Source organism: Macaca fascicularis, chromosome 14 (assembly GCF_037993035.2).
Source record: "Macaca fascicularis isolate 582-1 chromosome 14, T2T-MFA8v1.1".
NCBI lineage: Eukaryota > Metazoa > Chordata > Mammalia > Primates > Cercopithecidae > Macaca > Macaca fascicularis.
Window position 1 is genome coordinate 126,674,304 of NC_088388.1, and position 18,714 is coordinate 126,693,017.

General features: G+C 39.4%; 1 long non-coding RNA gene across 1 annotated transcript in view; it reads left to right on the forward strand.

Moving 5' to 3' along the window:
* LOC102127669 (uncharacterized) overlaps positions 1 to 15,962 on the forward strand; it is a 198,832-nt gene extending 182,870 nt beyond the window's left edge. The window contains exons 6-7 of the long non-coding RNA XR_006692093.3: positions 9,000 to 9,099; positions 15,652 to 15,962. This is a non-coding gene — a long non-coding RNA (uncharacterized lncRNA). The remainder of the gene's footprint in view (positions 1 to 8,999; positions 9,100 to 15,651) is intronic.
* Positions 15,963 to 18,714: the final 2,752 nt, after the last annotated feature.

The window sequence follows — 18,714 nt, forward strand, 5'->3', positions numbered from 1 at the left end:
GAACTCTGTACTCTCAGTGAAGGGCTCTCTCTATCTGAACTCTTGCTATATTCAAGAGAAGCTGGTAATTTTGGACCCTAACTCAATTCTTGATATTTTGGGTTTTCTGGGGAATCATATAGTTGAGGTACTAGTTAGCACTCTCACTGGAAAAAGCAATTTGGTAACGGCCGCCTACTGGTCTAAACTGGTACATGTGGCTTTGTAAATGCCAATCCACCCATTCATTAGACCTCTAAGGACACAGAGATATTTTCAATCATTGGCTCTGTTGTTCAGAGCGACTTTTCTCGCCAAAAGCTTAAGGGAAGAAAAAGTGTGTGAAACATAAATACAAAACATGCAACAGTCAGTGGGACAATTCCAAGTGCCACTATTCATTAATTTTATAGTATTAGGAAATTCACTTTTCTCAGAGTCTCAGGTTTTTAAAATTTCCCAAACCAAAATGAAAACAACATCTACTGCAAAGGATTATTGTAATGGGGAGCAAACAACATGATACACACGATAGAATGTGTGATACACTTGAGAATGTTTGATAGAACATATTGTGCATACCAGATTGGTTTTTATTATTAATAGTAGTACTGTTTATTTTATCAGGATGAATAACGGTCTTGGGGCTTTTATGTAGAGCTCATCTCAATGGATCAAACTATAAAGTGACAGACCTCCCCTCTGTGCTCAAATTATAAAGTCCATTTCATTCTGTACATATGGGCCTATCAGCCTGCTAGTTTATTATAGATTTTTCTCGTCAGGCTTGCCAAACTCCTTAAGGTCAGGGGCCTTAAGATTTTCATTTCTTTTATCAAAGCACTTGGCATGATGTTTGGTTCATTGTGGTTATTCCCAAATGTTTGTGAAATAAGTATCACTGAGTAAAGTACATTACATTTGTAAAGGGAACTCTCTCATTCCACTTACTTATTTCTTCCTAGGAGTAAACCAGAGAAGAGGGTACTATGCAAGCACTTTGGGGGAAATTGACATCGCAGTAATTCTGGTATACTGTTCCAATTTAGTATAAACCAATTAAGACACTTAATGAGAACAAAATCTGCTCAAGGTAGTAGTATATTATATGCTATGGGAGATTAAAATTATTGCTTAACAGCTATCCCTCTCCATCAACAATTTTAAGGACTGAAATGAGAAATGTTGCAGAGAGAGAATTAAGAATATAAAATGTGTGACAAAGCTAACCATCAACCAAAATTCAAGCTTCCACCTGTGTAATTAAAGATTGCACTTGGAAGGAGCTCTTCAGCCAGGGACTCCATTTCCCATCACCCTTGCAAGTGAGGCCATGTGACTAGTTCTATTCCAATGCAAAATGAGAAAAATGTTTGTCATTTTGAGGCTAAGATAGGATGGCTTCTCTGGTCTTTCCAATGCATACAGAAGACTCCAAGGCCTTGGGAATATTTATAGAGAGCATGAAGGAAGAAGTCTGGGTTCCTGAACCATCACGTGGAGGTAAAACACCTACTGGCTGGAAACCTGCACTGGACTATGTCACAAGCAAGTCCTGTTGCGTTAAGTCACTCACATTTTGGAATTTGTCAGAGTAGCTAGCATCATTCTCATGTAAGATGGAAGAAGGCACCACATGATTTTCAAATGAAATGGGAAAACATAAAATACATTGCACTCAGAAGATGGAAAAAATCACTGTGTGGCAAAGTGGGCTAAAAGCTTTCTTCAAGAAATGAAGCTGCAGCCGGGTGTGGTGGCTTACTCCTGTAATCCCAGCACTTTGGGAGGCTGAGGCAGGTGGATCACCTGAGGTCAAGAGTTCAAGACCAGCCTGGCCAACATGGTGAAACCCCGTCTCTACTAAAAATACACAAAAATTAGCCAGGCGTGGTGGTAGGCACCTGAAATCACAACTACTCAGGAGGCTGAGGCAGGAGAATCACTTGAACCTGGGAGGCAGAGATTGCAGCGAGCTGAGATCGCGCCACTGCACTCCAGCCTAGGTGACAAGAGCAAAACTCCGTAAAAAAAAGAGATGAAGGCCGGGCGCGGTGGCTCAAGCCTGTAATCCCAGCACTTTGGGAGGCCGAGGCAGGCGGATCACAAGGTCAGGAGATCGAGACCACAGTGAAACCCCGTCTCTACTAAAAATACAAAAAATTAGCCGGGCGCGGTGGCGGGCGCCTGTAGTCCTAGCTACTCAGGAGGCTGAGGCAGGAGAATGGCGTGAACCCAGGAGGCGGAGCTTGCAGTGAGCCGAGATCGCGCCACTGCACTCCAGCCTGGGCAACAGCGTGAGACTCCGTCTCAAAAAAAAAAAAAAAAAAAAAAAAAAAAAAAAAAAAGAGATGAAGCTGCAACTTATTCTTATGGATTTATGGATCAGGGGACATACCTCTTATGGAAGGAACTACATGAGCAATGATACCAGTGTAGGGAGATTGAAAACATATTGAGGAGACAGTGAGTAGAGAAGTTGTACTGAAAAACCAAGGCCATCTTAGCTCCAACAACTGTCACTAAGCACATTATTACCCATTTAAGTCTTTAGCTTGACTGTTGTCTTTAAGTTATTATGGACCATAAGATCCAATTCAGTCAGGTCTCTTATTATCGACAATCAGATATTTAATTATCCCTGCAAAGCCAGCTTTGGATCCAAGAGGGGCAGATTTTGCCAGCTGCATAGAAATACGAAGCACTTGTTTCTATTGTATTTTTCATTTGTAATTTCTGCTATTATTGATGCTACAATCAGACATAAGTATGAAGACTCAGAATTACTTAGTGATGCCAGAATGTAGCAGGCACATTCTGTTTTTAGCTTCTCTTACAGTTGGCATCAAGAGTTGGTAGATTTTTATAGCTATTTGTGTAGATGTCTTACCACTCATCTGTAAGAACAGAAGTGATTTATTACTTGACTTTGTATTCCCCTTTAACTAAAACCGAAATCTGCCTTCAATAGAGACATAGACTGATAGGTTAGAACAGCATAGGATGACAGAATTCATATAATTCAGCATCCTGATTTTGTACTAGGATCATTAATGTTCCTTGTTGAGAACCAAAGATTCTTAAGTGATACATCCAATTAAAGATAGCAAATCCATGAACAAAATCCTACAAAGTGTTAAATTAGTTAGCTTTTTTTACTGTAAAGGACAAAGTAGCTTAAGAAAAGAAAAAAAAAAGCAATGAATAATGAGGATACTAAAATTTCTCCTGAAACCCAGGGAGATAATTAAGGCTAGGCTTCATGAACAATTGAATTTAAGTAAATTATCTAAGTTTTTCTCTTTATCCACTGTCTTTACTATCTGTTTATCTACTTTACTCTCTGTTTTACACAGAATAGTCTTCTCAAGTTCCTTGTACATGTGATGGGAAATGGCTCTTGCCAAGAGATCTCAAGTTTATATCTCAGTTAAAGAGAATAGATTATTCTGAGTTGGAATATCTTAGTCTCTATTCCAAACACAAGGGTAAGAATGTAATTGAGGCAATGAAATTTGACCAGACATGTGACTGATAGGCTCATTGTCTGGAGTGAACCCGGGAATGCATGGAAGGGAGGGATAGACAATTCCAAGAAATTGTGAAGCCTGTTAGCAAACATGTGCTAAGGGACTTATGCAAGGAAACACAGAACTAGTTAATGCAAAAAAGAGCAAAATACCAAGAGGTCAAGTAGCTACATAACAAGTAGTTAATAGAAGAGAAAGGACTAGAGCCAATTTCTTAATCCAGTACCGGTAGCTTTTTATTAAATGTTTCCTTCTCATCATTTCAATCCTCAAGGGAGAGTGTTAGCCTTGAAACCATTCTAGACAGGAATCTGCCTCAAATCTTCAACTCTTGCCATATATTTTCCCCTGAGATTCTAAATACCAAACTCCAGGGTCATTTTAGACAGTGATCTGCTCCTAGGCACTGTTCTTTTCCTTTCTGTTTCATGTAAACGCTCTGCATATTGCTTAACACAGATGGTCTTCTGTCAAAATGATTGCTTGCTAGAGTTGTCAAAGCAGATGCCAAATTGTAAAATTTGGTATGGATGATGCTTTGGAAGGAGAAAGACACATTCGTCACTGGGTTAAATTCACACCTTCTGAATTTGCTTTAAAAAAATGAATTCCCAGTGTTGGTCATAGTTTATCATCTTCTGAAGTTCAGATTTGCCAGGTCAGTTGAAAAGTAGATGAAACAGCAATGACTTAATTAGCAAAGCTGACATTTCTGGCTCAACCTCAGTCATGGTGAGTGATACCTTAAAGGTTCTGAACCAAAAGCTTAGATTGTTACTTTATACTTTATCTTCTCAAGATAATTGATTAATTGAATGCAGTCTATTGAATTTCATCTAACTGATGTATCTAAATGACAATGAACTCACCCCTGGAGAACTACAGGCTAGGATTTTTCATGGTGTTGCTGTTGTCATTTTTGTCCCAGAAGACAGCTGCTCCCTGAAGCTGCTCTTCTACAACCCCCAAAAGGGAGACTCACTATTAACTAGGAGCGTAAAAACATGTCTACCTCTCCAAAATGCAATTGCTTCACATGGCTGGAATTTGATCTGTTGCCAGTAGGTTTACTTTGATCCCCAAAGTAACATCCCTGCTGACCAGATTTCTTGATTAAATATAGTCTGTTAATATTAAATGAAATGAATCAGAGACAATATCTTATGCCTATCTAATTTAGAGGCTATGGACACTCGATTAAGCAGCTTCTCTTTGGGATGGATATTTTGGTTCATGAGTTTTAAAAAAATATTAATTGCTAGTCACCAAGTCTTTTTGTATCTATAACTTGGCTAATGCAGTTACATATAAGAAGACAGATTGAGAATTAATGTTATCAATATTTTGCAGTTTGAAGATTGATATATTCTCTTTTAACTGGGCTCTTTTTAAAGAAAAATATCCTTTCATGTTTATAAAATATGTTCATTTTAGAAAAATACAGAAAACTATGAAAATTAAGTCACCTATAATCTTCAAGTCGAGGAATAATTACTAATATTTTGCGTATTATTATTTCAATCGTGTGTGTGTGTTTGCATGTGTAGACATTTTCTTTCTTCTCTCTCTTTTTCTTACATATACAAAAAAGGATTTTGAATAAGATAGCTAGAGGTAGTGAATATTGACAAAAAACAAATGCTTGTTTGTCTGGAGATAATTTATTCTTAAAAAAGGCTACACAACCTAAAACTATCACAAGCAATGCAATGCCACCCCTTCAAGATGAGCCAGGTATAATATCCAGAAATACATGAGCCAGATATTCCTCCAGGGTGAAGCAGGACCATCAGTGAGAGAGGAAAGAGATTTGAAGACCAAGGGATTCTCAAATGTGAAGGAAAATCTCATTGCCCTCTGCAGTGGACACAGTATAATTTGAAAGATGAACTTCATAGGAAAGAAACAAATGGTTTCATCTTGTTCTGGGCCCTAGGAGCACACAGCTTGCCTAAAATTAAGTTAGTTAGTTTTTTCATTTTTTTCTGACAACCAGTATGGGCCCATAATTGGACTTTCAGCTGTTATTAACATAAAAAAGATACACGTCACAAACTTTCTAAAATTAGAATTATATTCCAAAAGCATTTCTACTTTTACAAAACTTAAAACTGTATAGTGAGTATTGTTACGTTATTACATATTTTTGAAATATAATTTTTTTGAGGATTGCATAATATTCCAACAAGTGATGCACCATTGTTTATTTAACTGATTATTTTATGTTGGTTTCTATGTCAACATTTACTTTTAATTATAAATAAACTTGCAAAAGATGTCAGTCTTTGAGTATAGTCTTGATTGTCTTTTATACAACAACTTCCTACAAGAGGAATTTGGAGGTCAAAGGTTAAGGCCATATTTTTAAATTTTTAATAAATATTATTAAATTCCTTTCCAGAACAGTATAAACATTCCCATTTTCTTCACTCTTGTATATTTGTTAGTCTGAAAAGTGACTAAGTTAGATAACTGAAAAGGTATCTGCATGGCCACTGGGTTAGATTTTTAAAATTAGAAACATATCAAAATTAACAATGTACCTTAGCTCTGATAATTTTTTTTTTTTTCTGAGATGGAGTCTCACTCTGCCACCCAGGTTGGAGTACAGTGGCACAATCTCAGCTCACTGCAACCTCCACCTCCTGGGTTCAAGTGATTTTCCTGCCTCAGCCTCCTAAGTAGCTGGGATTACATGCGTGCGCCATCACGCCTGGCAAATTTTTGTATTTTTAGTAGAGATGAGGTTTCACCATGTTGGGCAGGCTGGTCTCAAACTCCTGACCTCAGGGGATCTGCCCACCTTGGCCCCCCAAAGTGCTGGGATTACAGGCATGAGCCACCGTGCCCAGCCTGCTCTAATAATTTTATAAGTACAACAGCCTGTTGAAAGTTCATATGATTATCTGAAGGAGAAGGAAGCAGAAGCAGAGATAATGATACACATTACCCCAGCAATTGTGATTTCTACTTACAGTCAGAAATTCCCTATCTATGAATATATTTACTCAAACACGGGGTCATGTGGTGTCATCGGAGCTCTCACTTCTGGGGCCCACACAGCGTCCTCCAGTGGATTCCGTCAGCGTTTGTATGTGGCCTTTATGCACGATGACCTCAGAGTCCACGTGCTTTATATTTGTGCTGCATCTCTACCCAGTCAAGCTCATTACCATTCAAAATCCCTTTTTATAACTTCAGGAAAACAGATTAGAATTCAGAAGTCTCTAGTTGTTCATTGACTGTTAACATACATAACCATATAGATATAATAATACTTCAGAGAGTGCTGAAAGTATAATTTGGAATAAGTAAATAAAACAAACAAACAAAAAGACTTTAGACTTGAGCGTCGGAAAATGCTTGCTTGCACATAGAAAGGGTTATTTATTAAATTGGCTCCCCAAACAGAGCAAAGGAAATCCTACTGCTTGGGACAATTGAAACTAGATTGAAAGAACAATTCCCTATTGTCAGAGGCTGAGACTTCGGTGACAAACAGTGTATTTCTTTCTCCCTCTTTACATAAGGAAGTTCTCAAAAGAAACTAAGAAGTCTGCTTCTCATTTTGAACCCTAAAGTTCCTTTAAAGTATACACAGCTGTTGTAAGATTACACACACACACACACACACACACACACACACACACACACAGAGACACGTCAGTCACACAGTCAGGAAAAAGTGACAAACAGCTTCACACGCTAACAGATCCAGTACTTACACTAGCTCCTTAAAAGATCCTCTCTTGTAGGCCAGGCGCGGTGGCTCATGCCTGTAATCCCAGCACGTTGGGAGGCTGAGACAGGCGGATTGCCTGAGTTTGGGAGTTCGAAACCAGCCTGGGCAACATGGCAAAACCTCATCTCTACTAAAATTACAAAAAATTAGCCAGGTATGGTGGCGGGCACCTGTAATCCCAGCTACTTGGGAGGCTAAGGCAGGAGAATCACTTGAACCCGGGAGGCGGAGGTTGCAGTAGAATCACTACAGCCTTTCTGTCTTCTGAGCAGGCTTCTTTCCCATGAGGTTTCAGCTTTCTTCACTTCCAGTTGCCTCTGGTCTCTTCTCTACCTCTCTTTCTCTTTCTCCTCTCCTCTCTTACTCTAGGCTTTCCCCCTTCTTTCTTTTCTTTGTAGCTTCTCTAGCTTTCTCCTTTCTTTTCTTCTTTTTCTTCATAACTCTCTTTTTTGTGTGTTCTATAGACAGCTCCACGGTCGAGAATTCCTAGTTCAAGTTCCAAGTCTGAGACGGATCTTAGAGAGCATTGTTCCATCACCCACTTCCTAGTTCTTCAGGCTCATTTGATTTCCCTCTACACATTTTTGTCTATGCCTGTTCTTCTTCCCAACTCTTTCTCTCCCATGCCCAGATTCATAAAAGTTATGTAAAATATTCTAGATCTTCTTTCCTAAATGTCATTAGGTCAAATAAAAGGAACAAAGAAAAAAAGGCTCAGGGAAATAAAACAGAAATGTTAAGTACTTTTGATTGTTTTTCTCTTGCAGAAAGTCAACTGTTTTTTGAGGGAACAAAATAAAAAAAAAAAAAAGGAAATAAAAGGACCAACATATGACATTTCTGGTGCTTTCCTTTATCATGTTGAAGAGAAATTATCAGTAATTCCTTCTCAGTGGTTGTGATATCTCTTAAAAAAATTACTAAGGAAAGGTGTTGAAAATCCTGTCAAGGATAAAGGCAGGAGTAGTACTAAATTATGGGCAATTGGATATGGATTCCTAGTTGAAATCCTTTCCTGCTTGGAACCTCACAGATTAGTAAAATTTAACATTGCAAGGTCCTTTGACTTTTCTATTTTCCTAGGTTTAGCTTCAGGAGGTGATTAAAATCTGTCCATTTCTTTAATGTAAAGTTTTGTTAAAAACAGAGACTTCTGAGCACCACCAAACCTGGCGTGTGTGCACCACAATGCACGCACACAGATGTGGCACTGCACCAGCCCCCATGTCTCCTCTTGCTCTTCTTACAAACTGAATTTGTGCCATCAATTTAGGCTTAAAAAAGATAAATGCAAAACAGAAAAGAAAAAGAAAACCCTGTATTCAGGCACTCTTCCTCCCTAACTGTTTTATGAGTCAGTGTCAAGCATCTTCTTTCTTACCCTTGCTGAACAAAAGAAAATGGATCTGTGCTTTGGTAGAAAACTTTTAGAGGGCAAGCAGCCTCTGCTTTGGTACCAGCTTGCAGCTCTGCTGGCACCTAGCCTGTTGACTTTGAATACGACCATAGTTTATGTTTTTATTTGCATTTCCCCAATGTGATGGAGGTCTCCCATGTTCTCCTGCAGGGTCCCTCTTCACCCACTCCACCCTCTGTGTGCTCTGGGAGGCTAATCCAGATGTGCAGCATCAGGGGGCCTCAAGCTTCTGGTGGAGCTCGGCTGGTGGGACAGTCAGCCTCTGGGAGACGAAGCAAGTGAAGGAAGAGTGACGTTGAGATAATTATTTCCCTAATTCCGTTTCTGGCAGGTCCTACTGAGTTAGTGTGATCTTCTGTGGAAGGCTGCAGCTGCTGTCAGGAGGCCCTCTGTCTACACTTCTCTCTGGAGAAGTATAAGTGTTTTGTCAGGTAAATACTTTGTCACTCACCTCAGCATAGTGGTGAGAATCATCCCGCCTGTCTCTAGCACCAGAATCCCTCCTATTGTTTCTAAACCTCTCCCATGTCCTTGTAAATAATCTCTTTATTAAATTGTCTTCAAATTACTCCATTTTAATATGCTGTCCATTTCCTTTTGGGACCCTGGCTGATATTGATACTGATATTGGGTAACTGTTGCAGGAAATCAGGGACCCCAAATGGGGGGACTTGCTGGAGCCGAAGCAGAAGAACATAAATTGTGAAGATTTCATGAACATTTATCAGCTCCCAAAATTAATACTTTTATAATTTCTTACGCCTGCCTTTACTACAGTCTCTGAACATAAATTGTGAAGATTTCATGGACATTTATCGCTTCCCCAATCAATACTCTTATAATTTCTTATGCCTGTCTTTACTTTAATCTCTTAATCACGTTATCTTCGTAAGCTGAAAATGTACATCACCTCAGGACCACTATTGTACAAATTGATTGTAAAATACATGTGTTTGAACAATATGAAATCAGTGCACCCTGAAAAAGAACAGAATAACAGCGATTTTCAGGGAATGAGGGATGATAACCATAAGGTCTGAATGCCTGTGGGGTTGGGCAGAATACAGCCATATTTTTCTTCTTGCAGGGAGCCTATAAGCAGACGTGTGAGTAGGAGAAATATCACTGAATTCTTTTCCCAGCAAGGAATATTAATAATTGAGGCCCTGGGGAAGGAATGCATTCCTGGGAGTAGGTCTATAGACGGCCACTCTGGAAGTGTCTGTCTTACGCGGTAGAGATAAGGACTGAAATACACCCTGGTCTCCTGCAGTACAGTCAGGCTTACAAGAATTGGGAAATTCCAGCCTGGTAAATTCTAGTCAGACCAGTTGTCTGCTCTCGAACCCTGTTTCCTGCTAAGACGTTTATCAAGACAATGCATGCACAACAGGACATAGACCCTCATCAGTAATTCTAATTTTGCCTTGCCTTGTAATCTTATTGCCCTTTGAAGCATGTGATCCTTGTGACCTACTCCCTGTTTGTACACCCCCTCCCCTTTTAAAATCGCTAGTAAAAACTTGCTGGCTTTGTGGCTCGAGGTTGCCATGATGGTCCTACCAATATGTGATGACACCCCCAGAGGCCCAGCTGTAAACTTTCTCTCTTTGTACTCTTTCTCTTTATTTCTCAGACCAGCCGACACTTAGGGAAAATAGAAAAGAACCTATGTTGAAATATTGGGGGCTGGTTCCCCTGATAGGTAATTACTGATTATTGATACTAATAGTTGACACTGATACTGATAATAATTATTATTAATAGCTAATATCATAATTTGATACTGATTATCAGATAAGGATACTGACACTGTAGGATATTAACAGTATCAGTAAACACTGACACTGGTACTGATATTAACACCGGCTGCTACTGCTGGGTAATTACTGGGTCTGTCTATCAATCTATCCATCTATCTAGGATGTTCTCACTCTTGTAAATATCTCTATAAAGGCTTGTCAAAGAGAAAAATGAGACAATGTGAAAGGGTCTTATGTACATTTAGTCTCTATTCATCTATTACAAGTTTCCTTTCTAAACCAAATAGTTTTACATTGTTTTAGAGACTATCTAACACTCATTAATTAGTTGTTTTATTTCTATTTTTTATTGCTCATATACAACAATAGGAAAACTTGGTTAGTCAGTTAATTAACAAATATTTATTAATGTATATTATTATATGACATAAGACATGATAAACATGTTCTAAAAGTGTGGAACACAACACTTAATAAGACAGGCAGAATATCCATCTGCAAAGAGATTGAATTATAGTGGGAAGGGCCAGACAATATATAAATATATAAACCAAGAAATAAGATCATTGAAGTGCTGATAAGTTTATGAAGAAGATGAAACAGGGTGGTTTTGACAGACATTGACTATAACAGGACCCCTTGTTTTAGAGAGCATCAGATAAGCTCTCCATAAGGAGGAGCCTCATGAGGGTAAGACCTAAATGATGAGAAGCCAGCCATGTAAGAGGAGCATTCAATACAGAAGGGACCATAAGCACAAATGTTATGAGATGAGAATTTCACAGGTGAGTAGCATGCACCTGTGTCCCAGCTACACCAGAGGCTGAGGCAGGAGGATTGTGTGAGCCCAGGAGCTTGGGGATACAAGTGAATTATGATCATAGCACTGCACTCCATCCTTTTGTGTGTGTGTGTGGTTTTTTTTTTTTTTTTTTTTTTTTTAGAAATCTCACTGTGTTCTGGGTGACAGAGCAAGATGACATTTCTGAAAAAAAAAAAGGGCGGGGGGACATCACAAAAGACCATGGATAAAACTAAGTAAACCAGAGAAGGAAGAAGGAAGAGAGAGAGATTAGTTGGATGCATTGGCAAAGCCAGATAATGTTAGAATGACCAGGCCATGGGAAGAGTCAGGTTCAAAATATACTTAGAAGCCACTGGAGGCTTTTAAATGAGTATAGGAGGATCTGATTCGTAGTTTAGAATGATTTCTCTGGCTGCTGCCTGCGTGTAGAACAGATCCTATGTGAGGGAGCAAATGTGGAGGCAGAAAAGCTACTGCAGAGGTGATAACATTAGGTAAAAGATCACAGCATCTGGGGAAAGGGTGGTTGCAGTAGAGGGAGTAAAAAGTAATTGGTTTCAGAATACATTTTGACGGAAATGGGATAGCAGACTGATGATTGGATAATGGGAATTGAGGGAAATCGAGGAATCCAGAATGACTTGTAAATTTTTGTCCTAAGAAATTGAGTTGATAATGATGGCATTTACTTAAATAGCAAATACCTGTGGAGGTAAATTCTGGATATGTGGGGCAAACAAGGGTTTCGTTTATGCCATGTAAAGTTTGGCATGCCAATTAGACATGAAGAGATACTGAGTGGAAAGCTGGATACTCAGGGGACCACAGTCTTCTGTTTTCTGGATCTCAGGTCCCTTTTAAACTGAAGCACAGTGAGAACAAGCGTAAAGCACTACACAGATGGAAGATTACACCTTAGCTCACTGCCCTGTGCACCCTGGTTACAACGTCTAAGAAAACGCTCTGGATTCAATCCTTGGAAAAGTAGGTAGGAATTTACTTTTCATGGAATTCAGTCTGTGAATGGTTTATAAAAGAATCAAGTCAGTTATTCATGTGGCAGCACTATGTGCCCCTAAATTCTCCGATTTCCATTAACTAATCTCAAGTAAATAACAATAGGCAGTGTGTCCAATATTTTTGTCTCTCCAAACTAGTAAGAGGCTCAAGATCAGAATCAATTTCTTTGCAGAAATTCCAATCTCTTCATCACTAACATGGTATTTACTCTCGGTACGTGCTGAGCTATCACATGTGGAAGAGTCTTGCCTGGTTAATTAATTGAAACCTGTTGAATTGGGAAGTTCTCAGAAAGGCTGTGTTGATGAACTTTACTCAAGAATCACAACTTCACAGGTCAGACCACAGAAAAGACTTTGGCAGTTACCAAATCTGAAGCACTCATGTGCGTGCTAGAAATCTGGGACTAATAAGGTTAAATTGTCTGAGACCTCAAGGTGGAAACAATAGGTGGGTCTAGAACTCAAGTCTCCCAATGACAGTCCAGTGTTATTGTCATTATCCTTTAGAATTGCTCATTTATTCATTCATCACACACGTGTGAAGGCCCCATTATGTATTATATACTAAGCTTGAAGACCAAAACAAATCAGTAAGATCCCTATCTTAAAGACTCTTAGGTCTAGTACATGACTTAGTATAAGTGGAAGCATTTTCATATAAGATTCAGTAGATGCTATAGTAAAATAGTGAGCAAAACTATATAAAATCCCAGAGAAAGTTGAAACTTATTCTGTCTTGGATCTGTGGAAAATCCTAAAGAAATTTGTGAACTTTTATAGGGAATCTTAAATAATGAAGAAACATCTTCTAGGCATAAAATGGAGGGAGAGAGAATTCAGAAAGGGATAACAACAGAGAAATTCAAAGTAGACTGAAGTGTGAATCATGGGGGAATGCAGAAAAGTGAGATTACAGAGGGGGGTTGGGGATAGACAGTACAAACATGGTAGACCCATCTAAGGAATTTGGAGTCTATCCAAGAGGCCAGAAAGAGTCATGAAGCTTTGAAAGCAGGAAAGTGATATGTTCAAATTTGTTTTAAAGCTGCTTTGGCTACAGCATAGAAACTGAGCAAAAGAAAGAGAAGCTGCCGATGGGGCAGTAGCTGTATGTTCACAGACACGTGCATCATATTGCTATGCTGTTGCAGTTTTGGAAGAGTGCTTATGCTTCTGTCGTGTACTCACACAGTTTTATTAAAAATCTCTTATTGAGAGATTACTAGGAGCAAAACACCAAGAGAGTCAGGCATGGTGTAGAGATTTCCATCTTCTTGCCCAGGAAAATGTTTATAAGAAAAAGAACTAAAGAGATTCAAAGTGAGGAGAAGCCACTGTTAAAGAAATCAGAATGGCTTTTTGGAGTAAATAAAATTTGGCATGCAAGGGTAATGGATATATAGGACTTTTGTAAGTAGAGGAGATTGAATGCTCTGACCAAAATGTCCCCCCTAACGTGTCCACTAAAACACAAACTAAAAATTGAGATTAGGGTTGGGTGCAGTGGCTCGTGCCTGTAATCCCAGCACTTTGGGAGGCTGAGGCTGGTGGATCACAAAGTCAGGAGATCAAGATGATCCTTGCTAACACAGTGAAACCCCATCTCTACTAAAAATAGAAAAAATTAGCCGGGCATGGTGGCAGGCGCCTGTAATCCCAGCTACTCAGGAGTCTGAGGCAGGAGAATCACTTGAATCCAGGAGGCGGAGGTTGCAGTGAGCCGAGATCGCGCCACTGCACTCCAGCCTGGCACCCAAGGGAGACTCCGTCGCAAAAAAAAAAAAAATTTTTTTTTTTAAATTGAGATTAGCATGTCTATTTCTAACTTCTCTTCACTATTTCCTTCTTAGAAGTCAGAATGAAAGAAGTGCTCTAACAATGTTGTCAACCTCGATTAAGCCTCAATCAAGGCAAAATTTGTGCTTGGAAACCTAAAGAGGAGAACTACCACCGTTTCTTTTTATTACATGACAGCAAACAATATGAGTCATGTTTCCATGGAATTGACTAGCTGCAGGGGCAGGTAGAAACTCAGCCAAAAGAATTGAGTTAGAATTCTAAGGCTTTGGCATGCACTGAACCTGACTGTAGATAATTCAGTTAATTTTTCCTTCAAGGTTTCCAACCATAAACCCCTAGGCATAAAGCACTATCTGATTGTCTCTAACCATTTTAAAGGTTGGTCTAGATGGGTTTATTTTATTTTGAAACTAAGCCCAAGTCCAGTTTGAGTTAATGCCAAAAATACAGCCCAAATCGTTAATCAATCTATTATCAGAGCTTGTCCCATCTCTAAATAATTAATTGCAGCCCATTTTACACTGTGGGTAAATAAAGTGTTTCTATTGCTCTCTTGGTATTGTTTCTGAAAAGCCATTGTTGTCACCTGTTATATATGGCTATAAGCAAGCTCTCAACAGCATAACTGAAAGGCCAAAGAAAGAAATTAACTGAGCCATCCTGCATTAGTAAGGAAGGTGCTGATGGATAACAGCAAAATCAAACCAGTTAGGAGTGGACCAGACAAGAGGGCCTTCTCTTTCAGTTACGAATGCATCTGGCCTGTGTCCATGGCTAGATCATATATCTGACAATATCCTCCCTTTTAATGCTTTGCAGATCCAAGGTATATTATCATACCCTAAGACTGAACTCTCTGGGGAAATTATGTCAAGCCATAGCCAAGAAAGTAGGATTGTAAAAATCACCCTAGGAAACAGCTGCCTGGATTTCACCTTCAGAAAACAAGGGAGAACATGGGCCAAACGGTGGCGCTGTGAGACTGAGAATAATGCCCGATGCTGCACTTCAGTCTCAAGTCTGAAAATATTATGCTCAGCACTTACCCCAGGGGGAAAAAAAAATAGACGTTAGCTTTATTTTTATAATTTATCTCTGTGCACTCAGGATGGACTTAAGATTCCCATAAACTAATTTTCCTGGTTGATTATGCATAGACAACAGATTCCCAGTGTGGGCAGGAAACAAAATAATTGTTATAAAGTCCCTGCGTCAAATGTGTTCATTATTTGGATCTTTTGACCTGAATGGCAGTATTATTTTATAAAAATGGAGAAAATCAACATGGGCTTCTAAAAAAGATAAGGTTTCTGCAAACTATTGGGAAAATGACTTGGCAGGCAGTTAGGAATATTGATCTGTGCTGATAAGAACATAAAACAAATAGTCCTGCAGCTTTCGCATAGGGTGTTGGAGACTGCACCTTTTACAAAGAGAGATCTCATTGCTCAGCACTGTTTGAAATGTAAGTGGGCATTCTTTGACCACAGCTAAGCTCCCAACATTTTAAAAGGTCTGCAGAGAAACTGAAAAGCAGAAAAGCCCCATTGTGTCTATGGGACTGAGTTTCTTTCTCTGTTTATTTCTACCCAGGAGTTTCATGGAATAAACATCAAAGCTCCTGCTTGTATTTATGGCAAAGGAGATCACATTCTCCAGCAAACATTATTTCCTGAGCACCGAATGTGTACATCATAGTGCGTCAGGGACCGAAGTGAGACAAGTACATCCCAAGTTCCTTCTCCTTGAGCCACCCCTCAAGAAATACACCGAATAAGAGCCCCTGTGATACCTTCCTGATCATCGACATGGTAGAATCTCATGCTATTATGCTAAGACAAGTTCTATAAGCCCAAATTTCTGGTCTCTTCAAATCACCATTTTAGGGTTTTTCTGGTCAAAGTTCATTAAAATATATAACCTCAAATGATTGCTTACATTTAGTTCACTCTGGGTTTTGTGTCTGTAATGATGCCATGTACTTTACAAATCTTTTCAAATCTTTAAAACATGTATTATCTTTGCACATCTTTATAACAACCCATTGGGTTTGTCCCTAATTTACAAATAAAGAAATAGGCTGGGTACGGTGGCTCACACCTCTAATCCCAGCACTTTGGGAGGCTGAGGTGGGTGGATCATGAGGTCAGGAGATGGAGACCATCTTGGATAACATGGTGAAACCCTGTCTCTACTAAAAATACAAAAAATTAGCCAGGTGTTGTGGCAGTCACCTGTAGTCCCAGCTACTTAGGAGGCTGAGGCAGGAGAATCATTTGAACCCGGGAGGCAGAGGTAGCAGTGAGCTGAGATCGCACCACTGCCACTGCACTTTAGCCTAGGTGACAGAGCAAGACTCTGTTTAAAAAAAAAAAAAAGCAGGTTAGAAAAATTTAGTGATTTGTTCAAAATTAATAAAAGGCAAAGCCATGGATTTTAATTCAGTTATATATGATCCTAGAGTCTGTGTTGTGCTAAACAGTTTTCAAGACCTGAAAAATCATGTCGTCGAGTCTAAACACCAAAAGAGATTGCATCAACTCCCTAACGTGCCCACTAAATATTCACTCAGTCTCCCAAACACAAGAAACAAACTCCTTTCTGAGGCAGGTCGTTGCATTTTTGAGCAATTTTAGTTATTTTAAAACTCTGGTGATCACAGTTTCAAAGAATGGCAAAACCTGGGTGTAGAAATGAAAGAGATCATTGAAAAAATTCGGGAAATTCAGAAGCCGCAGCTCACAAATTCTTTTGCCCACTTTAATTTGAATGTGTTAGCTCCTGTGAACGATCCGTGAAGCTGCTGACATTGCAACAGATGGCGCTTTGGAAGAGATTCCTTTCTGAACTGCCTGACCCTCTTATGGAAATCTTGTGAGGGCGATCTCTGGTGACCAGGCTCAGCAGGCAGAGGAGTGTGCGTCCTACCTTGTGCAGAAGGTGTCCCCCAGCCGTTTTTGCAAATACCTGATTTGTCACAGTGGTGGCTCGGTCACAAAACCTAGAGTGGCTCATGGCTTCATAATATAAGTCTACCAACCTCCAAGAGAGACTTCAAGTCTCATTGCCAAAAGTACCTAATTGGTACATCTACTGAGCCCAGCAGGTCCTATGATAAAATTCAGTGCATTACATACTGACCTAATTCTTATATCTTCCTTTCCCCGCCCCTTTTTCCATCTTCCTGTGCCTTCAAAATCAGGAATATGAGACTGTATCCCATACAGCATTGCCATGTAAACTACTGGATGCACAGACACATTTGAACTGCAGATCAACAACTCATTTTTTAGTACAAGCACCGGACATGCTCATACTGAAAAATACTTGTTGTTTACATGCAATTCAAATGTAACTGGGCATTCTATGTTTTTATTTGCTAAATCTGGTGGCCCTAACCCATACAACAGCAAATCTGTATTTTATTAAAGTATAAATGAGTACATTATTGTATATCACAGCGGTATTCAGCTATTTTTGAATAGAAAAAGTCAAACTATGTTCCAAGCATCTTTTGAAAGCTTTGTATAAGGCAAGGAATCCCTTTGTAATTAGTAAAAACGAAAGCACCCCTGGATGTGTATGAACTCAAGTTTCCATACCTCAGATCTGTTCGAAGTGAAGCACTCTCAAATTCCCTCAGTTAGTGATAATGGTGGTCCTTACAGGAAGCACCTTTGTTTCATTCCCTAATATTTGTTTCCCTCACCAAGGCATTACCATTAACTGTGAATGGCTCAAGTTCATGCTGCCCCAATGCTGCCTGTTTATTGACTTGTCCTGCTCTATGTGGACAAAGAGGCTCCAGAGATCCTAAAGCTGTACTTTGGACATAGCTTAGTGGCAAGCACAGGGAAAAGTGTACAGAGGAAGACAAAAGGCTGGAATCAGAGGCTTCCAAACATAAAATGTTATTTCTTTAAGAATTCCTAACTTTGTCTTAGGGACAAAGTTGCTGGATTTAGCAAATAAAAATACAAAGCACCCAGTGAAATTTGAATTTCAGATAAACAAGAAGTAATGTTTTTAATATAAATATCCCATGTATTGCATGAGATACCCTTATATTGAAACATTACTCACGGTTTATCTGAAGTTCAAATTTAACTGGCACCTTGTGTTTTATCTGGAAAGCCTACCTGGTAACATGGGGAGATGCTTGCTGTCCTCAGCACTGAGATGTAAAATATGTAGGATGCCTGGCACAAAACAGGAAAAAATAATAGCGACAAATAAACAGTGACAACAGCAGCAGCAGCACTCAACAAACACCAGCCTGGATGAATTTCCTTTAAGGCCCAAGAAACGGTTTCCAAGTGCTCCTCTCAAGCTGAGCTCTTCCTTTGTATTGCCCCCTGCTATGGCTTCAGTGTGTCCCCTCCAAAACTCAGGTGTTGCCTATGTGATGGTTTCAAGAGGTGGGGCCTTTAAGAGGTAATTAGGTCAATGTCTCCTACTCAGCTTCTTCATCTGAAAAATGGAATTGATGAAGTCGGTAAAGCCTCCCAGCATTCATCCCAGGATGTTCATGAGGAGCTGTACAAGGATCTTGCGTATGTAAATGACTATGCTACACTTATGTTTCAGGTCTGGTTTCCTCTAACCTCTAATAATAGAAACAATAAACTGTTTGATACTTCTTGGCATCATTAATAA